Raw genomic sequence first — 27546 nt, forward strand, 5'->3', positions numbered from 1 at the left:
GACATAAACGCCTTTACCAGTACCTTACTGAGTTTGAGCGAGGTCGAGTAATAGGTCTACTAGAAGCTGGTTTTCTTTCTGGGATATTGTAGAGAGACTTGGCTGGTCTGGAGCCGAGCGACCGCACCGGTCGCAGGTTCGAATCCTTCCTCGGGCATGGATGCGTGTGATGTCCTTAGGTTAGTTAGGTTTAATTAGTTCTAAGTTCTAGGCGACTAATGACCTCAGACGTTAACTCGCATAGTGCTCAGAACCATTTGAACCACTTGGGTGGAATATAGCCACTGTACATGACTGTTGACAGCGGTGGTTACGGGAAAGACTAACGCATTCTGCATATTTCTATGACGCCCGACGGATTAGTGTCGAGGTCCGGTGTGCCAGCCAGCCTGTGGAAGGTTTTTAAGGCAGTTTTCCATCTTCCTCGGCGAATGAGGGCTGATTCCCCTTATTATGCCTCAGTTACACTATGTCGGTGATTGCTGTGCAAACACTGTCTCCACATAGGTATACAACATATTTACTCTACCACGCAAACATTTGGAGTTACACTCATCTGATATGACACGTTACCGGGAGTGGGGAAAAGGGGAGGAGGAGGGGTGCCCACTGGGGGGCCGAACCGCACAATAACCCTGGGTTCGGTTTGGGAGGGCGGTGGGGTGGGTGGACTCCTGTTGTCTGATGGGTTGTGGACCACTACTGAAGGCTAGGGAGCGACGAAGCCCCTCCGCCGTTTCTAGGACACACACAATACAATACACACAACACCACAAAACCGTTACAAGTCGGAGAGCTCCAGACAAGGCACCCTGTAGGGTAAATTCCACTGACCACAAACCACAACCATTTACGACCTCAGTGGTGTCAATTGAGAGCTCATTGGTGGGCAGAGTGGAGGTCTGTTGTCTTTTCTAATGAAAGCTGGTTCTGGCTCGGTGCCAGTGATGGCCTTGTGATGGTCAGAAGGACAGTGGAGAGCTTGCACCCAACCTGTCTGCATGCTTGACTCTCTGGACCTACTCTTGTAATTGTGGCCTGGGGTGCTATTTCCTATGACAGCAAGAGCTCTCTTGTGATTATCCCAGCACCCTGACTGCAAATTTGTACGTCAATCTGCTGATTCGACTTGTTGTGCTGCCATTGAGCAACAGCATTCCAGGCGGTGTTTTCCAATAGGATAACGCTCGCCCATGTACCGTTGTTGTAACCCACTCAACTCTACAGAGTGTAAACATGTTGCCTTGGCCTGCTCGGTCACCATATCTGACTCTAATCGTGCACACATGGGACACCATCTGACATCACCAGCGTCATCCACGACCAATTAATCGTTGATCTTGTAGTTTAATCACTTAATTACATTACATAGATAAATTTGTTCCATAAATTTTATTACTCTGCATTAACTTTCTTTTGTGTTGCGATTTTTTCCTGTCAGTGTATTTCAGTTTGTCGCCTATAGTAAATATAAAGAATACTCAAGTAATTTTGCACATTGTCCTTAAGGATCTGCTGATGGCCAACTTAGGGGGAGCGGAAATCTACAATCACACGAATTGGGGAGGGGATGAGTTACTCAACAATCAAACTGAGCATAGGGAACAGTAATTCCTAGAACTGTTGAGAAGGTAAATATAAGGTTGCATCGTTAGTTTGTTACTAGCCACTCTTCCGTTCCGTAATTTTGTGATCGTTTTTATAACCTCCCCTCCTCTCCCCAAGTTTTAATTCTTCAATCTGCTGGCATAGTTTTATGGGCTTCTCGGTTAACTGTGTCTCTACTTAGCACCTCAATTTCATCGTCTAGTTTTGCCCCCTCCCACACCGCCCGCTCTCGGCCTCGACCCCATCCTTCACCCCCCCCCCCCCCCCTGAAATAACCTATACAATAATATTGTAGGCAGATGTGTGATGGATCAAATGGCTCTGAGCACTATGGGAATTAACACCTGAGGTCATCAGTCCCCTACAACTTAGAACTACTTAAACCTAACTAACCTATGGACATAACACACATCGATGCCCGAGGCAGGATTCGAACCTGTGACCGTAGCGGTCGTGCGGTTCCACACTTAAGCACCTAGAACCGCTCTGCCACTACGGCCGGCGCTTCTCTGTCATATCGATATTTTATAGTGTTATAAACCGGATACAAATTATGAATGTAAACATGGCTACAAATATCTGATATTTTACTTTTAATGTTCCATTACAATGGAAACTTTTTTATTCTTTGTTTTATTACGTGATTTCGTAATTTCATATTTTTCGTTCTTCAATTATTTTTTTTTTTTTTTTTTTTTTTTTTTTTTTTTTACTAGATGACTCTTCTTTGCAGAAGGAAAGCAAATTGTGTACGTAGGGGCATAGGGGGCATTCTTATGACTGCTAGCTGCAATCTGCGTCTGTCTAAAACTTAGCACTGATACTTTTAAATTTTTGACGCACGTGCTTGGCATCTGAGAGTGCTGACTGCGTGCCATAGGTAAGGGGCTTCCTACGGGCTACATTTTACGGTCGCTCTTAATACCCTTCTTCTGCTATTATATAGAAAAAATACATGGTGATTCATAAATAAAGAACATATTTCAGTTGTTTATTACAGACAAACTATAAAAATCAGAAAATTCTCATGTCATTGGATAGAGAGGGAGATTCAAAGTACTGATACAGCTACGCTGTTGTTTGCTTGTATCAACATCGCGACTTGACTAAGAAAATCATTTTGTACGTTGGAATTCCCATGATGTCAATCCACTGTTAAAGTGCAACGTGCATTCCGCAGTCGATTCAGCAAGAAGCCGTCTCTGCACAAGGGTATTTACGACTGGCATAAAAAAAGTCTTGCGAGTTGGTTGCAAATGCAAAGGGGGCAGCACAGGTCGACCACATACGTCTGATGAAAATGTCGAGCGTGTCCGAGGTGCGTTCACACGGAGCCCTCGAAAGTCCAAAAGACTTGCAGGTCACGAACTTCAACATCCTTAAGGCTCAAACAACGACGCTTGCTTACGAAGCCTTACAAGTTGCAGTTACTGCAGCAATTGCATCCGCGCATCAATTACGCAAGGTACGAATTTTGCATTTCAGTTCTCCATTCATGTGGCAGAGGACACGCATCTAATCGGTCACCAATCAGGAAAAGTAAACAGCCAGAATGTAAGAATGTGGGGGCCACAGAATCCCGGAATTGTCGTCGAATATGAAAGACACTCACCGAAACTGAGCGTATTTTGTGCCGTTTCTGTTCTCAAGCTTACGAACCTTTCTCTTCTGCGGAGGAAACTGTGACAACAATGTCATACCTGGACATGTTGCAAATCTGGTTTTTCCCTCAACTTCACGAAGAATGGAATGGATCTATTTTATACATGGCGGTGCCCCGCATTACTTTCACCTTGAGGTTCAGCTGTATCTTAACACCACCATTCCACGATGTTGGATGGGAAGAGATGGACAAGATCAAGTTCATTGTTTCCTATGGCAGCTACTCTTCAAGATCTGAGAAATCGAATTGTTGAAGGTGGTTATTCCATAAACAGGCACCTGTTGATTCTTGTTTGGAATGAACTGCACTACTGTTTCGATCTTTATCGAGCGTCGCATAGTGCTCATGTTGAGTGTATAGCATAGAATCTTTGTGAACATAAATCTTTGAATCTTCCTCTAAACAGTGACATGCGTAATGTGTTTCTGCCTTTCGCAGTTTGTAATAAACAAGTTAAATCTGTTATTTTTTGTACTCACCCTGTATTATGTAAATGGTTCTCAGATTGTTATTTCAACCATGCAGTGTGATCTTTTTTATCATGGGGTGGCGTAGGGATTGGACTGTGCACCGAAACGGGTAGTCAATAGGCAGTTTAAAGAAAATTGCTTACAGAACAAAACAAGCACTCTTTTGTAGAAGATGTGGATAAAATCATCATCATATTCGAGCTACGCCATTTCCGGCATAGTGAAACAAATGGAAAACATATTAATTTGACAAAGCACGAACATTTCCTCACCAGACGCTACACAACATCTGAAGGAGGCCACTAAGGGCCGGAACAGATTATAATTGAGTCATAAGAAGTGACTGTGTCGAATGTAAACAATATAAGTCACTCTCCGTCTCCTTCTAGCAATGTTATGTTTTTTTTTCAGACTCCATGTATTATCTTCCAGAAACACCTTTAACTGATGTTAAGAACACGCGAAGGACTTTGTAAGTCGCAGCGAAGATTTTTCTCACTAGTTGGAAAAATTTTACCCGATCCTACCCGTACTTTTTGCGCTTTGCATGTAGGTCACGGATCGGCATTTCTTCACCAGACGCTACACAACATCTGAAGGAGGCCACTAAGGGCCGGAACAGATTATAATTGAGTCATAAGAAGTGACTGTGTCGAATGTAAACAATATAAGTCACTCTCCGTCTCCTTCAAAGCAATGTTATATTTTTTTTCCAGACTCCATGTATTATCTTCCAGAAACACCTTTAACTGATGTTAAGAACACGCGAAGGACTTTGTAAGTCGCAGCGAAGATTTTTCTCACTAGTTGGAAAAATTTTACCCGATCCTAACCGTACTTTTTGCGCTTTGCATGTAGGTCACGGATCGGCACGAAGCTGTTGTAACAAGCGATATAGAGCTCCGCCGCCGGACAGGGTTGGTGATGGGGGAGGGGGGGGGGGAGGGTACTGCATTCTTGAGGCAAATACTGACAGCCGTTCCAGCTAGAGTTGCCCGCCTGCCTCTGAATAACCAGTAAGACACGGGGCGGGGTGTGGTGCTTTTTGTGCTGCAGCCCGCGACGCAACCTTCCGCGGTGGAGAGCTGCAGCTACGTGCTCCTTTTCAATCAGCGGCAGACAAATGTCCGCGCGGCCTTTTTCCGCCTGCCGGCGACCGTCGTTAATTTACGACGCCGCCAGAGCCGCCGCCGTCGCTGGCGTCGCAGCGGCACGCGCCGTCGTTCTCCCTCCGCCCCCCCCCCCCTCCCCCTCCCCAGCAGCGCGTACGTGCGCCACATGCGGCGCCGGCGCCGGCGGCGGACAATGGCAGTCCCCGGTTCAGTTCCCGCACGCGCCACGCCGCGCCGAGCGACGCCACAAAACGACCAGCCACCGCCCGCAGCCTATGCTGAATGGCCGGACGCGTTCACCTTCGTCGACAGTACCGGCTGTCGGCGGCCCGACACACAGACAAAGCCGGTCCTCCCGCTCGTCGGCGGCTTCTGTCCTCGCTACGATCTCGCGCGGCGGTCGGAAAGCCTCTTTTATATTCAGTGGAATTCTCGCCGTCCAGTCTGCTCTTTTCGTTACAAGCCGTTCTACATTGTCCTTCTGGAAACAAGGGATCTGATCAAAACGGAGCTGAAATTTTGAATTCTCTAGCTAACCACGTATCGTGGGATCAAAAATTTAAAAACCTCTCTCACACCGGCCCGATTTAGCTTCACTGATCAGGACAGTAAAAAGCATGCGTATATTAAGGGAACTTTCATTCACAAAGCAGGCTTATCACATTCACACAGTTCAATACTGTTCTATCCTGATTAAATTGAGCTTAACTTAAATTCCATAAGGCAGTGAAGCAATTTCGAAGTTTCGGTGCGACGAAAATTGTCAGTCGATCTCCTGAAAACATTTGTAATAATTATTAACTTTTGGTGATCACATGGGGAAGACCGCAGATCTGCAGGTAAGACCGTGTTGGCCTATTTATTGAAAGCAATGAACCGGATATCTTGAGCATACAAAACGGCAGGTTCGTCCAGTGTAAATCAGACGTTCCCATCTGATCCCGTCCAACACAGCGTAGTAAGCTGACACTGTCTGTGGTGTCACCGCCAGACACCACACTTGCTAGGTGGTAGCCTTTAAATCGGCCGCGGTCCGTTAGTATACGCCGGACCCGCGTGTCGCCACTATCAGTGTCTGCAGACCGAGCGCCGCCACACGGCAGATTTAGCACTCGCCCCAGTTGTACAGCTGACTTTACTAGCGATGGTTCACTGACTTCTACGCTCTCATTGGCCGAGACTATAGTTAGCATAGCCTTCAACTACGTTATTTGCTACGACCTAGCAAGGCGCCAGTATCCGTACTATTGATATTGTGAATCATGTACCATAAAGAGCGACGTTCTCCGTTAAGTATTCCACCAGCTACGTCCGTTTCTCTCAATTCTAATTCCCTTGTCATGTTCCAGACCTCACGCCAGCCTGCGTGAGTTAAAACGCGTGCATTTCGGCCTCCTTTAACCATACGGTTGGCTCTGCTGCCAACCACAACACTGTCAATAATAATCAGTTAAATAATACGCGAACACACTTACTTTAGTTTATTTCATGTAGGAAATTCCTTCTCATACAGAATCTCATCAAGATGGCGACTAGCTCAACAATACATACATATACATCTTCCTTCTTTCACGGCTAATCGGCAAGATCCCTTCATTCTTTTCATAAGAGAAAACATAGATAGCAGAGAAGCTATTCCATAGAGTAAATGGAAGCTCCAAGGAATAATAAGGCTTGAAACTACTTTGCATTGATAATCATCGTATATTAAAGTTTAGGAATCGGTAAGATAAGAAGAGATATTTCGAGATATGTACTGAGTTATATAACTTATAAAATTTCTGAAAATATCGCGGAGAGACCGCTGCAAGAGACATTACACAGTGATGAGCCAAAACATTTCCACCACTGCCAGCAACGAGACTGGATGCCACCTGTGGCGTTTCGAAAACTGTATAAGCGGGGCAAAGACGAATGGGCCTTGACTGTGTCAATAATACATTTGGGAATGATTGCTTCTCCCACCACTCAGAACAGTCCATTCAACACCTAGTGTAACATACCAACAATCAAAGAAGAAACTGAAGCTAAGAAACAAAGACGCATTTTTTTAATGGTAAATCTGTAGTGCATAAGAAAGCTACGGATATTCAAGGGAGGACAAGGCGCGCTCTTTACAAAAAATGATGTTCGTTTCAAGGATGCTCGATACAATTTACAGGATGTGCATGATAGTGGCCTGCTACGTTATTCTTGTCAAACTGTGCTAGAAATAGATTGCAGTGACGTCAAGGGAAGCACTGGATGGTTGCTTAACTGTAAACAGTGCTACAGAATTGGAAGATGTAAGATAACGAAATATCAAACAAAGCGTCAACCTGACGACGCACAGCAAACTGCCGAATCAGCACGAAAATTTGCAGATATGATAAACAAACTTATCCCATCGTTCAGTAAGGAATCTATTTTCAAATCCAACGAATCTGGATTTGAAGCGGAAACGCGTGTGAACGGAACCTTGGACATTAGAGGTATCAAGAAAGTTCTATAAAAATTAACAAACATCGATACGTTATTGCAATCGTATACAATTATGAAGACTGTTAATCTGCAATTGTGGATGGTAAATTGGCTGGAAAGTTATTTATTGTGCTGCGAGAAGTTGGAGGTGTTCAGCTCCCGACGATTCTTTCTCGTCTGCGTGATTTTGCAAGGGCAGTAGGGAATATTTACATCACAGCAAGCAAAAGTGGGAAAACAAACGTAAGAGACTATGGTATGAGCACTGCTTTTGGCAATTACCTGGTCGAAATAACTTGCTTTTACTTGATTTCTGGTCTACGAATGAACCTCATTCTCCTTTAGAGCAAACTACCCCCATGAAAAGTGTGTAACATTGCAATTCATATCACCTGGAACCACTGGATAATTCAGCCTCCGGAATTTTTTTCCGCGCCTATGAAACCTATAACCTGACTATCTCCAGCTGTGCCTGAAAGAATATCCAGTTTCACGTTAACTCTGCGGTGTCAACGTTACACACCATGCTAGAGGTTGCGATAATCGATAGTGGTCCACCACTCGCAACCTCTCTGCACTCGCTGGGGCTTGCAGCGCCGCCGTATGCCACGGACAGAGACTTGCAGATCGCACCGGCCGAGTCAGCTACGGGTCGTGAGCGATGTCATTCAAAATAGCCTTCAGCTCGCTAGGTTCACAGCCTCTAGTTAGTGCATGTGTACCAGAATCATGTTATCTTGCTTGTTGTATAATCCATTTAATGTTTGTTAATGAGTCATTTGTATTCAAGAAAGATAGTTGTCATTAATAATGTTTCTGGAGTGCAGTAGCAGAACAAAGTTAAATAAAAGTTACTTACTAAAGTATTCCAGTACGAATTATTATAGAATGTTCCAGATTTCTACAACCACCCCACTAGTGCTAGCCCTATCAATCCACCGCAAATCGCAGGGGTACCAATAGAAAAGCATCCTGCATTTGTGTGAGGTCACGACATGCCACCATCGACCTTCACATCAAGCTCCACAACAACTGTTTCGCATTCGGTTGAATGCTGGCATATTCTATCAGTTCTCATCATCCCGGTATATGCATTTGTGATCACTGTGGCGCGCCATTTTTCATTCGGTGTTGATGATGAAAGTTAATGGTTTGTTTTGAACAGTTCTTGAATGTCGACGACGTTAATTTTGTGAAGTGTAATATATACATCCCATAGAAGTTGCAGCTCGCGGACAACCGTGTTCTGCCGTCTTCCTGATTAGCAGCTACTGTTTTTCCTGACATTAGTGTTAACACAACTCTTTCAAGTGAGCCTTACTAAAGATTGAACTTGTGACCTCGCTCTCAAGAGGTTCCTCGTTAGTCCACCACTGTTCAGTATACTGCTGCAATTCATTTAGTTGCTAGCAATGTCCATAATAGGTAGTGCCATCCTACGATATATCTCAGAGAGAAAGAGAAGGGGAGAGGGAGAGAGGGGGAGAGAAAGAGAGAAATAGAGGGAGAGAGAGGGGGGTTGGGAGAGAGGGAGGTAGAGAACACCCTTACGAAATGCAGATGCAGAATGCCAGCTGAAGAAAGAAGGACTTGCTCAATCGTTAGGTGCCGCGTTCACAGATCTGCAGCACGGTAGTGGTAGGCGAGGAAGCAATCCCGAAAAGCAATTACGCACGATCTGGAAAGCAGCTGGCGGCACTGACAGCTGCCGCGGTTCGCACGTGTAATTGTTCCGCGAAGGCGCCGACCATCTGCATCGTAGGAGGCGGCGTCGGCTGCCGCAGGCGATCCGTCTGGAACCACACTCAGTCGCGCCGCTCGGCGGTAATAGGCATTGGTTCCGGCCGCGCCACAGCCGAACTGACTCAGCATCTGCTCGCGCTGCCAACTGCTGCGAATGAAATCGTCCGATCCGCCTGTGGAGTTGCACTGACAACTGGCGACGACCTTTCGTTATTTTAGGTTGGCGCATAAGTTCGTAGAGTTTTTGTTTCGCATGTCGGTATTCAGGTTGCCACGAGCTTATTTATCGTCATCTTTAATTTGAAGCTCACTGTCGCTATTTCAGATTATATATTGTCATTTTGTCATTTGGAGTTAGTGGGTGGAGCTGGGGACGGTAGAAAATGGAGTGTCAAGTAGACATTTCGGAACATTGCCAACATATTCTTCCGTTTCAGTTCAGTAGAGAGGTGGCAGCATCGGAGGCAGCCAGAAACATTCGTGCTGTGTGTGGTGATAATTCCACCGAACAGAGCATTGCATGGAAACGACGGTCTCGTTTTAGGGAGGACATTAGTGACTCTCCACGTTTATGAAGACCTTTGAGATTTGATGAAGATGGTCTAAACTCATTAATCCACAATGCTTCACATAATTGTACTCGACAATAGGCAAATGTGATGAACTGTGATCATTTCACCATCGTGCGAAATTTGCATTCAGGTTCAAAAATCTGGCTGGTACGGCATCGTCTGCTTGCTCCCATCAATTGGGTCACCAAGATGTGTACCACCCGGCCTCCACTGAGCGATGGCAACGGCGATCGACGGCGGTGGACAGCGGCCAATTGCACTGACGTTTTCAAAACACCGACCATTCCCATCCTGTGTTGTTACTGGTGAAGCGAAATGATGACTTTATGCTAACGTAAGGGATAGAAGGGAATGTTGGGCCAAAAGGAAGCAGCAACTCCCCGTACAAAGACTTGAGCGCATCCAAAAAAAGGTAATGTAGTGCATATAGTGGAACAGCGAAAGTGTGGTGTACTTCGAATTGCTTCCCTGAGGTGTAACCATCACCGCTGACATTTATTGTCTACAACTAAGACGTCTTGGAGACGCAATCCAAGAACAACGACCAGGAAGACTGGGCGAAATGACGCCGCTCCACGACAACGCCAGGCCGCATTCCTGTAGACTGACAGAAAGCTCCATACAGGGGTTGGGTTGGGAAGTCATTCCGCACGCACCTTATTCACCTGATCTTGCGCCCTCAGATTTCCACTTTCTCCGGTCTCTATCGAACAGCCTTCAAGAAACTTCCTTTGCGGATGTAAATGCGCTCCGAACAAAGCTACGTGATTGGTACAGTCGCGGAATCGACAAGTTACCCCAGGGTTAGCTGACTGCTGTAAACAGTGAAGGAAAATATACTATTGGTGACTAAATTCTCTGTTATATTTACCTGTTGTTTTTATTGTATGGTCCGCCCCATTAACTGAATGGTCTTTGTTTGGCTGGGCACAAGTGGTGGTGGTGCCCTTAGGGATGATGTCCACTATAATTATCCGGGCTGTTATGCCGTGGTCGGTTGATGAATTCTGTGTCAATTCCCAACGTTTCGTCTCCACAGCTGCATGGGATCCTATACACTCCAGATTTTTCCAACGGTTTGCGAGCGTCCTTGGCAGGCTTAAGGTATTCTTGTATCTTCCTGGTGGGCTTGTAAATTACGGTAAAATTCCGCTTCGTCAAGATCCTCCCTTATTCTTTACGTTACATTTTTAACAAACGGCAGGGAAACCTTAGATTTTGCAGTAGCCTGTACTTCAATATTATTTCTGAGTGGCTGCCTCAACGCACGTTTTATTTCGGCGGACGAATATCCGTTCATCATTAGTGTTTGTGTGGGTACCACTAAAAGAACTGTTTCTAAACGTTTGGAAGAGCACAAGGGAAATTGTAGAAGAGGAGAAACGGAACGATCAGCTGTTGCGGAGCATGCTTTCCAGCCAGGGAAATCCATTTGGTAGAGAGCAACAGGACAAGTAACAACAGTCCGGTAGATCTTTGACTTCAGAATGATCTTTAATCCGGCAATCGCAGGCGACGCCTGCTGTCGTTCGTCTCTTCATCCAGGCTGCTTGCGTCCTTGCGTTGACCTCGTCTGTAAGTTGACCATCGCAAGGGATTGTAGAACCGAGTTACTAATATTTTGATATTCTTGATCGTCCCAACTCCTCATGGATATGATGTCATGTACTTAGTTTTCTTTCCGTTGAGCCGCAGGCCATATCACGCGAGTCGGTCGTTCCCCTCTTGTGTTTTGTGCTGGAGATCAAACTTGTTCTCCGGAGCCAACATGACGCCATCAGCATAGGGAACCGCTTCAGCTATCCGTGCATAAGTCACCGCGTGAACCAAACTGTCATATGTCGTCATGCAAGCGTCACAACCCGTACTCGTACGTTATTCCAGCAATGTTTATTGAGAGTCGAGGGTCTGGTACTGGCGAATAAATACTCAATAGTATTGCTTGTGTTACTAAGAAATACGAAGAATGCATCCAAGTCCGAAGGATCACTGCTTCACACTTCTTAATAACATAGGCACTGCTATTTCGTGGTGACGAGCCAATGGAAGCCACAGGGCTCTAATAACAAACCAGTTGGAGAAAGTTCCTGAACAACATCCGAGATTCTGTCAATGGGGCACAGGTGCCATTCAGTATGTAAGGAATACAAAAAGTGGCCCTGGCGGTATTTAACCTCCAGAGAGCTGAAATAAAATTTATGAGTACGTTGTAGCAAACAGACGAGAATATACAGATTGGCTCCAATTGTTACACCTGACTAATCTTTTTTTGACGGTTATGCGTTATTGTAGGCTGTGTACAATTTAAGATACATCAGGTTGCTAACGAGGCAAACCGACATAGCAGGAAAAGTAAATGCTATGTCACACCAGTATTAATGTACTAACGTTATGCGTTCTTTTTTTCTCTTTCTGATATGCCCAATATTGTTGAATGTAGTTCAGTTACCTCTGTTTACGAAGATAGGATATATTAACAAAAGTACTAACATGTAAAATGCAAAAATTACATTACAGTTAGTATCAATTCAGAATGTTAATAATTATTTTCTGAAGTAACGCAGAAGAGTGTCTTACACACCCATGCCCATAAGTTAAGGATAATGCTGATACATGATGAAACAACGCTCTGGTGGGCGGTTTGCGGGTTTAAATCACCTCGGTATGTGACCATGCGGTACATTTGACCTGCGGTCGTCGCACGGTGGCGCTCTCAGCAGTCCACATATGCAGAGGTGTGTTGATGCATGCCAGAGTACGGTGCAACGAGCAAGTGTGCAGACGTTTTCAAACGCGTGTAATGGTGACTGTGTGTTGAAAATGGCTCAAAGAACACATATTGATGACGTTATGAGGGATAGAATACTAGGGCGACTGGAGGCTGGTCAAACACAGCAGGCCGTATCACGGGCCCTCCGTGTGCTACAAAGTGTGATCTCAAGATCATGGCAACGATTCCAGCAGACAGGAAACGTGTCCAGGCGCTACAGTACGATACGTCTACAGTGTACAACACCACAAGAAGACCGATATCTCACCATCAGTGCCCGCAGACGGCCACGGAGTACTGCAGGTAGCCTTGCTCGCAGCCACTGGAACAGTTGTCTCCAGACACACAGTCTATAGACGACTGAGCAGACCTGGTTTATTCGCCCGGAGACCTGCAAGGTCCATTCCACTGACCGCTGGTCACAGGAAAGCCCGTAAAGCCTGGTGTACATGGCCATTGGAACAATCGTCCCAGGTTATGTTCACGGACTAGCCCAGGTGTAGTCTGAACAGTGACTCTCGCTGGATTTTCATCTGGCGTGAACCAGGAACCAAATACCGACCCCTTAATGTCTTTTAAAGGGACCTGTATGATGATGAGGTTTGATGATGTGGGGTGGCATTATGATTGGTGAACGTACACCCCTAGAAGTCTTTGACAGAGGAACTGCAACAGGTTGGGTGTGTCGGGACATCATTTTGCACCAGTATGTCCGCCTTTTCAGGGGTGCAGTGGGTCTCACCTTCCTCCTGATGGATGATAACTGACTGCCCCACCGAGCTGCCATGGAGGAGGAGTACCTTGAAACACAAGATATCAGGAGAATGGAGTGGCCTGCCTGTTCTCCAGACCTAAGCCCGATCGAGCACGTCTGGGATGCTCTCGGTCGACTTATTGCTGCACGTCTTCAAACCCCTGAGACACTTCAGGAGCTCCGACAGGCACTGGTGCAAGAGTGGGAGGCTATAACCCAGCAGCTGCTCGACCACCTGATTCAGAGAATGCCAACCCGTTGTGCGGCCTGTGTACGTGTGCATGGTGATCATATTCCATATTCATGTCAGGGTACATGTGTTTCGGAACAGTTTTCTCATCTTATTACCAATACCGTGGGCTCACACATCTGTGTCGTGTGTGTTCCCTATGTGCCTATGCTATTAGCGCCAGTTTCCAGTAGTGCCACGTTGCTTGGCACCACATTCTACAGTTATCCATAATTCATGAGAATGAGCGTATTTGGAACACCTCACTTGTGTCAGGCTTTACTCATCACTCGCCTCGCCTTTGTCTGATCTTTTTTTCTTTTCTCTTCAGCAGCCATTTGTTGCATGACACTCGACCACCACCCGCCAGTCACCACGACTAACGCCCTTCAGCATAGTGCTGTAGACTTGATGACCAGTCGGGTTAGAGGCGTCGTCGCTACTACACGTGGCCACTCAGTGTATTAAATTTCGCATCGTGTGCACGCACCTTCATATTAGATGACGTAGTCGTTGGTCCGTGCACGACAATGCACTGTCCCAGTATGTTTCATAATCCCTCGCGATTTTTCAGGGGCCATATCTCGGATTCTGTTGATGACAGAGATGAAGGGTCAAATGTTTCGGATAGTCTTTGGCCTAGCAGGCATTTATACAACGTACCTATCGGCAGAACGTGCATACTGTAACTACCCGACAGTACAGGGTCAGAGTTTAAGCATTACATGCTTCCGCCAGCCCATACAAATTGAGAACAGCATTGTCTAATGTGGACCTTAGACGACTCATAAAAGCGCCAACTGTTTATGGACGGTCCCTGAGCAAACCCAAAAACACCATGATTATTTGGTACGAAAAGTACCAATTGTGATGTCCACTTCTATCATTTCTATTCGTGGCAGACGGCCGAAATTTTTACCATTTGTTTTTAAGGTGATGTTCTCCGTGCACCTTCAAACGTTTTTGATATTATTATCCGTTATCGAGATCCAGAAGTTCAAAATTACCTTACTTATGCACGTAAAATATGCGTGTCTGAGGAGCGTACGTAATTTTAATTGACGTAATGAACACAAGGCAACAATTCTAGTGTCATAGAAAAGGATCTGAGGTCACTAAACTATGGTTATAGTCAACGTTTTTTCACCAAGAAAACTTTATGACGCGCTGTCTCTGTATATGGGCACAAATATGCCCAAAATGGTACAGCAGTCACATATGCCTGAAAAGAACGTAGAATGACTGCCAGTAGTTATGTAGAACTAGAAAGACCGTAAATTCAGTGAAGTATTTCTAATAATATTTTTACCTTTTTTTAGATACTAATAATAAGTTGGTCGTTTTCCAGAAAAATTTTGAAGGAAACGCTTCTGTGTTAAATGAAATGAGGCAGTTAGCGAGAACTGGCAGCGGTAAGGCGTTGGGAAGTAAAACCTGAAATTTGCTCCCGAAATAATATTTATATGAAAACATCAGTTAAAATTAATTGCCATAAAAATTCAGATACTCCACTTTGCTTTCTACTATAAAACGCTTGCTTATGGCGAAAAGATGAATGTCTCCTAAAACGCAAGAAAATTTTAAAAATTAGAATTTCTATAATGGTAGTTAGTGATTCAGCAAAAATAATTCTCCGTTGAAACCGTATTTAAGTAAACCAGCAATAATTTGAAAACATTGAGCTATCAATACATAATTATAGGAGGTAAGTAAAGGTGAAATTTATTTAGTAGTAGTCTTCGCTGCCCCTCGTTCAATCTGTTACAGACAATCAATACTAAAACAGGAAAAGACGTGTTGATGAGAAGCAGCATTCAAAAAGTTTAAGAATCCACCCAGATCAGCCTCTGAGCCGTCATAACTAAAGACTATAAGAACAAGTGGGCGCAATACAACTTATAAGTACGAAATGGAGCTCCAGCTTGCACGAATAGCTGTCCCCAAAATACTGAACTTCAAAGCCCTCACTACACAATCAACAATATCTTTTAATAATCATAAACCTCAAGAAAATGCCCACATTACACAATAAATTTAAGCGACTATTATTGGGCATATGAAATTTCACTCAAAAATGTTTTTTTCAGTCTAAACAATATTTCGACAAATGAACGACAGATTAAAAAATGAGTATCAACGATTTAGAGCCTGAAAGACTCATGTGGATCATGCTTAACAAAACCACTAACAACTTCATCTCGTTGAGTATACTTATGTACCCGTCCGTATGTCCAACACAGACCAGTTCAGTTGGCTCAAAAAAATTCCGCTACCGTTACGCCGCCCTTGGAAGTGAGTACGCTTAACCACTGAGCACAAGCACGCCACAGGACCAAGCAAGCAGCTCACCAAACAAATCCTTATGCGTCCGCTGCTCCACTCTGTCCGTATACACACGGACCAAGCAGAAAAGGCGAACGAAGGCCGTGTTGGAACTCGAGCGTCGTGTCTTTGAGGCAATTGAGGTTACCAGTCCATCACAGCGCTATGCTGGGAAATGGTCGTCGGTTTGCAGCCATATACAACGACCTCTTGTGGCTGCTCATGAACTTCGTTCCCAGCTAGCGGCAAGACGAAACTGACCAAGAGCAAAGTAGTTCGGTGTTAAGTCACCGTTGGCGGTCGCGTGCACGCCCACTAGCGAGAGCCAGGAAGGTTGTTGCTTCGTGGTCACCAAAGATGCAGCCAAATGCTATTGATGAGGATGAAGAATCGACAGTGAGCACAGCTCATTAACCTCATATTATGCGTAATTATTTTGTCGTTTATATGTATCAAGTATATAAATGTGTGGAAGTATGTAAATTCTATCTGTCTATCGCTTGCGCCTTGTCCCTCAGTTACGCAGGGACAGCCATGGCTAACCGGATTTGGCATTAATTGTAAGGGGTGGCCGGATGCCCTTCGTGCTGCCACCCCGTACCCCCCAGGACGGAATTAGTGTGCCCCAGTTGTCTGAGTCTATTGTAAATTGTGAAATAGTGTCAATGTGAGTCGTGGAACTGAGGCGGGACATGGGGACCAACCCAGTGTTCACCTAATAGGATGTGGAAAACCGCCTAAAAACCACACCCAGGCTGGCCCGCACACTGGCCGTCGTCGTTAATCCACCGGGCGGATTCGATCCGGGGCCGGCGCACCTACCCGACACCGGAAAACAGCGCGCTAGCACTCTTGGATAACCTGGCGGGTTGTCTAAGTGTGTAAATAAACTGTCAAAACTTTACTGACCTGTGGAACCCATTTTATATAAGTAGCAAACCCTTTGAAAAGAAAGGGAACCAGCAGGAAAATGCTCCGGGTCCGGGGGGGGGGGGGGCGAAAAAAGCGAATATTTTCATATTTAAAATACTCTAACACAAAAGTGTGGAATCAGCTGCCTCATTCCGTCTTGATCACCAAAAATTTTGGTATTTGAGCACATTCGCGCTTTTTGTGGTAAAAGTAGCAGAGAGACAGTGACGCTGGAAGAGAGAGAAGACAGTGATGGTTAGAGAGAGGAAATGGCAGTGAAAGAGAAAGAGTGTTGGATGGAGGCGATAGTAATGGGAGACAGAGAGAGAGGAAATATTGGTGGTTAGTAAGAAACAATGGCAGTAAAGAGACAGATCGAGATGGAAGCAGTGTGACGAAAAGAGAGAGGAGTCAGTGGATATAAAAAAATGCTGATGACTGGAGACCATACGTACGTTTGAGAGACTTGGACCCTCCCAGATCGGTGAACTTTAACACGAAGGTGAAGGGGAGGGCGAATTTTGGTCCAAAGGTGTAGGGAAAAATTAAGTTGGACCCCCACGAGTGTTTGAGCTGCCTAGGGGTGGCAGTGCGAACATTGTAAGTGAGAGAGGAGACGGTAGGATATACTGCAGCACTATGGCACAAAAGGGAGACAGTGGGAGACATACATGTATAGACAGGTGCAGTGAGCGAGAGATGCTGAGTACGAAGGCTTCACTACAAAGAGTGACTGGCTAAAAGGATTTAGAATGTTTTGTATTAAAAGAACGTGAATACGTCCGCATGCCAAAATTTTTGGTGAGGAAGGCGGAATGAGGACTGAAGCAGATGATCCGCCATTTTTTTTGCTGGAGTCTTTTAACGAAGAAGATATTCCTTTTTTTTTTTACGATAGGAGAATTTTTCCGCCTGTCCTACTGTACTCCATAAGCACTGTAAGGTAAAATTTCGTTATTTGATATCCTTCCCAGTATAGCAATGTTAACGGCTAACAATTTCTATGAAAATTGTTAAATACATATATACGTGGCATCTTTCCTTTTGAATATGTCCAATAACTACGGCGATCAAAGCCTAAGATACCTACAGTGTACTTGCGCATCGCGCATCAAACTCAAACTCTTGCGGCAATCGGTGAGTTTCCGCAAGTAATGAAGCTAATGATGAGCTCGGGCACTACATCAGTAGTGTCTGGTATAAGTTGAGTATTTAGGTCTGACGAGAGGCGTGCTAGGTTAATCCCGGAGGTTGTGGTCTGAAGATAAACATGTCGATTCGAAACCTGTGCCTACGGCAATTCTGTAAATAAGTAACAAGTTTGGCCAGTGTTCCCTTCTTTTCAAGAATCATCTTATATTTTGTACACAGACAAAACGTAAACTCACAATAAAATGGAACACTGCACTAAAACTTACAGTATATACAACAAAAGTTCAGGGAAAAGAAGTGGAGATTCCTTTGACGAAACAAACTTGTCACCCTGCGTGAGTGTTTCACTCCTAACTGAATAATTTTCGATCGTCTATAGTTTAATTTTTTACCACCAGTACTAATAACTACACTTTGGCTCGATCAAAACTATGGTTCGGTGGTTTTGGAAACAATACGTAAATGACGTACCAAATGGTAGGATTACCCGTGGTATTGCTAGCGGTGGTAGGGAAAGACACATAAATGAATGCGTGAGAGTGAAACAGAGCGCCCACGACTTCTCTTTTGTTTTTTGTCTGTTTCTTTGTTTTACACATAATTAGAACCGCACTTCGTTCAGTGTTGGACCATTTCTGTTTCTTACAAATTACACTGAAGCGCCAAAGAAACTGGTATAGACACGCGTATTAAAATACACGGCACTGCGGTCGGCAACTCTTATACAAGACATGAGTCTGACGCAGTTGTTAGATTCGGTTTCTGCTGCTTCAATGGCAGGTTATCAAGATTTAAGTGTGTTTGAACGTCGTGCCATAGTCGGCGCACGAGCAATGGGACACTGTACCTCCGAGGTAGCGATGAAGTGGGGATTTTTCCGTACGAGCACTTCACGAGTATAACGTAAATATCAGGAACGCGGTAAAACATCAAATCTCCGACGTCGCTGCGGCCGGAGAAAGATCCTGCAAGAATGGGACCAATGTCAGCGTGCGAACTATTCAACGAAACATCATCGATATGAGCTTTCGGAGCCGAAAGGCCACTCCTGTAGCCTTGATGGCTGCACGAGACAAGACTTTACGACTCGCCTGACCCCGTCAACACCGACATTGGAGTGTTGATGACTGGAAACATGTTGCCTGGTCGGACGAGTCTCGTTTAGAATTGTATCGAGCGGATGGACGTCTAACGGTATGGAGATGACCTCATGAATCCATGGGCGCTGCATGTCAGCAGCGGCCTGTTCAAACTGTAATGATGTGGGGTGTGTGCAGTTGGAGTGATATGGAACGCGAGATACGTCTAGATACGACTCTGACAGGTAACACGTACGTAAGCACCTTGTCTGATCATGTGCATCCATTCATGTCCATTGTGCATTCCGACGGACTTGGGCAATTCCAGCAGGACAGTGCTACACCCAACACGTCCACAATTGCTGCAGAGTGGCTCTTCTAAGTTTAAACACTTACGGTGGCCTCCAAGCTCCCCACAAAACTTCCCAGACATGAACATTATTGTGCATATCTATGATGCCTTGCAGCCTGCTGTTCAGAAGAGATCTCCACCCCCTCATATCCTTATGAATTTATCGACACCCCTGCAGGATTCATGGTGTCAGTTCCCTCCAGAAGTACATGAGACATTAGTCGAGTCTGTGCCACGTCGTGTTGCAGCACTTCTGCGTGCTTGCGGGGGCCCTACAGGCTATTAGGCAGGTGCGCCAGTTTCTTTGGCTCTTTAGTGTATAAGCTGCATTTCATAAGTAATAAAAAGTAGTCAATCACGTAACATCTGCGTTTTTATATATCCAAAGAAATTTCTTTTGGTATAGGTAGATGATATGCACAAATATGAAGAAATCTATATAATTATTGTTGCTGTTTTGTTCTCATTACGATCAAATGCAAGAGTTTTCTGGTATTCATGAGAAATGTGGAAGTTCTTTATGAGTAGCAGAAACAAGTTTTATATTAGCTCGACGAGGTATTAAAGCTATGTTTGGTATGCTTTTGTTGTTCTTTTTTTCTTTTTTACATTTTTTCAAGAAATCGCATTTTCTAGAGATATGTGAGAAATCTCTATTTATTATTTTTTTAAATTTTTACAACAACACCCCTCGGTTTCGGGTTAGACATCAACCGTTTTCAAATAAAACCTGAATTCAAAATTGCCTACTCCAATTTTATTATAAAAACTGTTTAAGTAAACGACAGGTGGGTGAACACGTAGAACAAAAATCTTCCGTACGTCACACGGCTCTCTGTACACCATAAATCAATTTCTAGCCGGTTCACCGCTTCCGGCTTCTAGGAGAATCTAGTAAGATGCTGGTCGCATACACAAACGAAGCGATCGAAATGATATAACGCCCGATCGGTATGCAACACATTTAACGTACAGATAACGCGTTTACCATCTTAACTGACCAATGCTACAAGGAAAATTACCGTAGTCTACGCTCACTTATAATAGTCTACGGTAGCTTACAATAGTTTCACACTGGGGTAACAAAAGACATGGGATAGCGACGTGCACACATACAGATGGCTGTAGTACCGGGTAAGCAAGGAATAAAAGCGAAGTGCATTGGCGGAGCTGTCATTTCTTCTCAGATGATTTATGTGAAAAAGGTTTCCGACGTTATAATGGCCACACGACGGGAACTAATAGACTCCGAAAGCGGAATGCTAGTTGGAGATAGTCGCATGGGACTTTCAATGTAGGAAATCGTTAGGGAATTCAATTTTCCGGGGTCCACAGTGTCAAGAGTGTGCCGAGAATACCATATTTCAGGCATTACTTCTCATCACGAACAACGTAGTGGCCGACGGCGGCGGCGTTTTGTATAGATGTCAGTGCTTACGGACAAGAAACACTATGAAGTAACCGCAGAAATCAATGTGGGATGTGCGACCAGCGTAAAATGGTTCAAATGGCCCTGAGCACTATGGGACTTAACTTCTGAGATCATTAGTCCCCTAGAACTTAGAACTACTTAAACCAAACTAACCTAAGGACATCACACACATGCATATCCGAGGCAGGATTCGAACCTGCGACCGTAGCGGTAGCGCGGTTCCAGACTGTAGCGCCTACAACCGCTCGGCCACACCGGCCGTCAACGCGACCAGCGTAACAGTTAGGATTGTGCGGTGAAATTTGGTATCAATGGGCTTGGCTGCAGAAGACTGACGCGAGTGCCTTTGCTAACAGTACGATAGCGCCTGAAGTGCCTCTCCAGGGCTCGTGACCATATCGGTTAGATTTTCGAATACTGGAAAACCGTGGTCTGGTCAGATGTGTGCCGATTTCAGTTGGTAAGAGCTAATGGTAGGATTCGAGTGTGGAGCAGACTCCACGATGCCATGGACACTGTTTGTGAACAAGGCATTGAGCTAGTAGCTGGTGGTGGCTCCATAATGGTGTGGGCTTTATTTACGTGGAATTGAGTGGGTCCTCGGTAATGTTCGACTGCTTGGTGACAATTTGCAGCCATTCATAGACTTAATGTTCCCAAAAAACAATGTCGTTTTTGCGGATGACAATGCGCCATGTCAACGGGCCAACTGTTCGCGACTGGCTTGAAGAACATTCTGGACAGTGTGATCGAATAATTTGACCAAATAGGTCATCCGACATGAATTCCATCGAATATTTGCGGAATATTAGAGACCGCAAAGGACTTGGAAGAGCAGTTGAACGGAATGTCTTGAAAGGAGGATATAAGATGAACATCAACAAAAGCAAAACGAGCATAATGGAATGTAAACGAATTAAGTCAGGTGATGCTGAGGGAATTAGATTAGGAAATGAGACACTTAAAGAAGTAAAGGAATTTTGATATTTGGGGGAGCAAAATAACTGATGATGGTCGAAGTAGAGAGGATATGAAATGTAGACTGGGAATGGCAAGGAAAGAGTTTCATAGAAGAGAAATTTGTTAATATCGAGTATAGATTTAAGTGTCATGAAGTCATTTCCGAAAGTATTTGTATGGAGTGTAGCCATGTATGGAAGTGAAACATGGACGACGAATAGTTTGGACATGAAGAGAATAGAATCTTTTGAAATGTGGTGCTACAGGAGAATGCTGAAGATTAGATAGGTAGATCACATAACTAATGAGGAGGTATTGAATAGGATTTGGGAGAAGAGGAGTTTGTGGCACAACTTGACTAGAAGCAGGGATCGGTTGATAGGGAATATTCTGAAGCATCAAGGGATTACCAATTTAATATTGGAGGGCAGCGTCGAGGGTAAATATCGTAGAGGGAGGCCGTGAGATGAATACACTAAGCAGATTCAGAAGGATGCAGGTTGCAGTAGGTACTTGGAGGTGAAGAAGCTTGCACAGGATAGAGTAGCATGGAGAGCAGCATCAAACCAGTCTCAGGACTGAAGTCCACAACAACAGCATACTCGAAAGATCAGTTCGTGCACAAAATTCTACATGGGCAACAGTTTCGCATTTATTGGCTGTAGAGACAGTGTGGCGTAGTATTTCTGCAAGGGGCTACGAACCACCGGAGTCTCTGCCACGTCGAGTTGCTGCACTCCGCAATGTAAATGGAGGTATCCCATGACTTCTGTAATCTCAGTGTACAACTGTAGGGGCGACAGTAGGTAGAAGCTCACGATCGCACAATTTTGTAGCCACCATGCATAAAGTGTGTGCACTTCCTTTCGTATTCGAGGTTTCTTCACTCCTGAAAGTTGCGAGGAAGTACAGTGGCGGCGAGGAGGCCCGCACCAGCGACCCGCCAGGAAGTCGTCATCGTGTCGAGGCGAGGCGAGGCGAGGCAGCGCCGCGTCGTGCCTTACCGGAGTCCCAGCAGGCGGCGCAGCGCGACACGGCGCGCCGTCACGAAGTGTTTTCCTAACTGTTCCCCGGCACTCACGAAATCGGCCGCCCATTACAAGAACAGCGGCCGGCTGCCGGCCTGCACAGTTTTTCGTGTACTTAATCTCTACGGTCGTCGTGCAGCCGACAAGGTGAAGTCTAAGGTCCCCGTATCCTGTGTTTCAGATGTGCTGACGTCACACCCCGGGGCGACGCGCCAGCGCGGAGCAACCGCCGTTCTACTCATGGTGAGTACTCTTCGGGTGGTAGTCTTTTTTCATATAGGGTGCACAATCACGGTACATTTATTTTCGAAACTGATTTTCCTGCGTAGTCTGTTCTTTCGTTTTGAGATACACTTTATTTCTTTACTAGCTGAGTACCCAGTTTCCCGGATATGTATTTATTCCAATCTTCTGTTATTGCATCTCCTCCTTCCCTCTCATTCTCCATTTCTACATCTACATTTATACTCCTCAAGCCACCCAACGGTGTGTGGCGGAGGACACTTTACGCGCCACTGTCATCACCTCCCTTTTCTGTTCTAGTCGCGTATGGTTCGGGGGAAGAACGACTGTCACCAAAGACTCTGTGCGCGCTCGAATCTGTCTAATTTTACATTCGTGATCTCGTCGGGAGGTATAAGTAGGGGAAAGCAATATATTCGATACCCCATCCAGAAACGCACCCTCCCGAAACCTGGCGAGCAAGCTACACCGCGATGCAGAGCGCCTCTCTTGCAGAGTCTGCCACTTGTGTTTGCTAAACGTCTTCGTAACGCTATCACGGTTACCAAATAACCCTGTGACGAAACGCACCGCTCTTCTTTAGATCTTCTCTATCTCCTCCGTCAACCCGACCTGGTACGGATCCCACACTGATGAGCAATACTCAAGTATAGGTCGAACGAGTGTTTTGTAAGCCACCTCCTTTGTTGATGGACTACATTTTCTAAGGACTGTCCCAATGAATCTCAACCTGGTACCCGCCGTACCAACAATTAATTTTATAAGATCATTCCACTACAAATCGTTCCGCACGCATACACCCAGATATTTTACAGAATTAACTGTTACCAGTGGTTGTACCGCTATCATATAATCATACAATAAAGGATCCTTCTTGCTTTGTATTCGCAATACGTTACATTAGTCTATGTAAATGGTCAGTTGCCAGTCCCTTCACCAAGTGCCTATCCGCTGCAGATCTTCCTGCATTTCGCTACAATTTTCTAATGCTGCAACGTCTCTGTATACTACAGAATCATCCGCGAAAAGCCGCATGGAACTTCCGACACTATCTACTACGTCATTTATATATATTGTGAAAAGCAATGGTCCCATAACACTCCCCTGTGGCACGCCAGAGGTTACTTTAACGTCTGTAGACGTGTCTCCATTGAGAACAACATGTTCTTCAATCCAGCCAAACAGCTGGTCTGCTATTCCGTAGGCTCTTACTTTGTTTATCAGGTGACAGTGCGGAACTTTATCGAACGCTCTTCCAGAAGTCAAGGAAAATGGCATCTACCTGGGAGCCTATATCTAATATTTTCTGGGTCTCATGGATAAATAAAGCGAGTTGGGTCTCACACGATCGCTGTTTCCGGAATCCATGTTGATTCCTACAGATTAGATTCTGGGTTTCCAGAAACGACATGATACGTCTCTCTGTCCATATCCTCCACCCCCTCTTACTATCCATCTCCTTCTCCGCCTTCTCCCTGTTGGTATTTTCCTCTTCCCTTCGTCTGCACATTCCCTCCTCTCTCGCCTGTCTATTTGTCCCTCCGTCTCTGCCCATGTCTTCCTCCCCCTTGTCTGTATTCACCTCCTCCTTCCCCTTCGCTGTCTGTCCATCTCCCCCTCCCAACTTATCTCTCAATGTTATCACACTAACCCCGATACGAAGCTGGTCATTCTTATCCCCAAAGTATTTCTTTCCAGATCATTAACTACAAGGGGCGCTGAGTAAATATTGCAACACTTTTTTTTGTGAAGGCAGGCTGATTTTATTCAGGTCCCAATACACCATATTATTCCCTACTGTTTTTACTACAAAACCCTTCTTTCAACGCAATCCACGCTAAGGGAAGTAGTTTACAGTACACTTGTTCGCCCACTGCTTGAATACTGCCCACCGGTAAGGAATCTGTGCCAGATAGTGTTCATAGAAGAGATAGAGAAGATCCAACGGAGAGCAGCGCGCTTCGTTGCAAGATCATTTAGTAATCGCGAAAGCGTTACGGGGATGATAGATAAACTCCAGTGGAACACTCTGCAAGAGAGACGCTCTGTAGCGCGGTACGGGCTTTTGTTGAAGTTTCGAGAACATACCTTCACAGAGGAGTCAAGCAGTATATAGCTCCCTCCTACGTATATCTCGCGAAGAGAGGATGAGGATAAAATCAGAGAGATTAGAGCACACACAGAGGCATACCGACAATCTTTCTTTCCACGAACAATGGAATAGAAGGAAGAATCGATAGAGGTAATGAAAGTACCCTCCGCCACACACCATCAGGTGGCTTGCGGAGTATGGATGTAGATATAAATGCGGCGGCCTTACGCCACCTCACTGGGAGGGCACGTATCCCCACATGATACCACTCTACGGGTGACGCAGTATCCAACGTACAGCTGCATCAGCAGCTTCTCCATCATCCACTACTGCTTCGTACGGATTGAATCCTTTACAGAGCCAGACAGATGGAGGTTGGAAGGTGTGAGATTCGGTCAGTATGGTGGATAGAAAGAACAGTGAAATGAAAATTAGTGATCTCCTCTGGGGTGCGCGGACTTGTGTGAGGCCTTGCACTGTCATGGGGAAGGAGAAGTTCGTTTGCATATTTTTGGCGACGAACTCGCTAAACTCCCCAACACTGCAGCAGTCACAGCTGTGTGCACCCAGCCGGCACGCAGGAGACTGGAGAGATTTGCTCGATCTCGCTGCCATGATGACAGACACCTCGCCCAACGGCCCACCGTGATTTTATTCACTGCCAGATCTTCACAGACGCTCTACAAGGGCCTACTAGTATCTGCGATGCTCCGGTTTACCACCAAAGGAAACTCAAAGGCAGCTCTCTGCTTGGAACGCACCTCCGTTACAGACGCCATTTTGAAGGTTACGTACAGCGCCGCCACCTAACGGAACTTCATCAAACTGTAGCGGCTAAAGCGGGAATATTACATGACAAGTGCCGCATTTTTTTTTTCCAATCGAAACTGGCCGAGAAAAAAAGTGTTGCATTATTTACTGAATGTCCCTCGTAATATGTGTTCCAGATATCGTTGAAATCCTTCCAGGGGTTTAGGATGATCTTTGTACCATTGGATTTGTCCGCGTACGCAATGTCAAAATATTTCACGTATGTTTAACATATTTCACATGTATTTTTATATACATTTTACCTGTATCCCTAGTGTATTTCGCCCTGCAGGGTTATTTTCACGCAGCTTAATGTTTATGGCATCGTATCTCCTGAACTATATGTTGCTCAATGACATACCGGGTGATGAAAAAGTCATTATAAATTTGAAAACTTAATAAACCACGCAATAATGTAGATAGAGAGGTAAAAATTGACACACATGCTTTGGAATGAAATGGGGTCTTATTGGAACAAAAAAGAAACACCCCATAATGCTAGACGCGTAAAAGATCTCTTGCGCGCGTCGTTTGGTGATGATCGTGTGTTCAGCCGCCACTTTCGTCATGCTTGGCCTCGCAGGTCCCCAGACCTCAGTCCGTGAGATTATTGGCTTTGGGGTTACCTGAAGTCGCAAGTGTATCGTGATCGACCGACATCTCTAGGGATGCTGAAAGACAACATCCTACGCCAATGCCTCGCCATAACTCCAGACATGCTTTACAATGTTGTTCACAACATTAGTCTTCGACTACAGCTATTGTTGAGGAATGATGGTGGACATATTGAGCATTTCCAGTAAAGAACATCATCTTTGCTTTATCTTGCTTTGTTATGCTAATTATTGCTATTCTGATCAGATGAAGCGCCTTCTGTCGGACATTTTTTGAACTTTTGTATTTTTTGGTTCTAATAAAACCCCATGTCATTGGAAGCATGTGTGTCAATTTATATCTCTCTATCTACATTATTCCGTGATTTATTCAGTTTTCAAATTTATACTGACTTTTTGATCACCCGGTATTTTTGCAGGTACATTCAGTGCTATATGTGGTTACTGAATGCGAAACGTGTTGTGAATAGAGTTAGTATAGAAGTAATAAATTAAAACGTCGTACATGATGTTCAATTCGTAGTGATTTTTTTGTTTTAAGTGTTGGCTCGCAGTTGGAGAAGTGTACCTTTTGTGGATTATCTTACAGCGCATACTGTAAATCGCTAAGGCAGTGTAGTGAGCCGTGGCTCCTAGAAGTAATGCATTCAGCTATTTTACAAATACCGTAATAATAACGAACAATACAATAGAACTGATGCTGATTGTAAAACCTGCAACAAAATTTTGAAAATACGTCGGACATGAAATCACGTTTGCAAGTTCACAAATACAAAGACGAATTAGTTAATGTAAAACACATATTAAGAGTAATCTAATCAAATCTAACGGGGACCTACAATCTGAACGATTGGCAACAGTGAGATGGAGCCATCATATCCCGCTGATATATTTTTCTGCTATATTAAATCACCATGTCTTGCGTTCCGAATCGCCATCCGTGTGCGAAAGTAGGAAAAAATGAGTCATTTCCTTCTCAGTTTTTACACTGATATTTGCGTACATCCTTCCTATATCCTTTTGCTACAGTTTGGTTCAAATGGCTCTGAGCACTATGGGACTCAACTGCTGAGGTCATAAGTCCCCTAGAACTTATAAATACTCTAACCTAACTAACCTAAGGACAACACACACATCCATGCCCGAGGCAGGATTCGGACCTGAGACCG

At 44.9% G+C, this 27546-nt stretch overlaps 1 protein-coding gene across 2 annotated transcripts in view; it reads left to right on the forward strand.

Moving 5' to 3' along the window:
- LOC126281863 (ras association domain-containing protein 10-like) overlaps positions 1–27546 on the forward strand; it is a 1002113-nt gene that overhangs the window by 809677 nt on the left and 164890 nt on the right. For both annotated transcript variants that reach the window (XM_049981129.1, XM_049981130.1), the window contains one exon: positions 22800–22861. The gene's annotated coding sequence lies outside the window, so the exon portion shown is untranslated. The remainder of the gene's footprint in view (positions 1–22799; positions 22862–27546) is intronic.

Source organism: Schistocerca gregaria, chromosome 7 (genome assembly GCF_023897955.1).
Source record: "Schistocerca gregaria isolate iqSchGreg1 chromosome 7, iqSchGreg1.2, whole genome shotgun sequence".
NCBI lineage: Eukaryota > Metazoa > Arthropoda > Insecta > Orthoptera > Acrididae > Schistocerca > Schistocerca gregaria.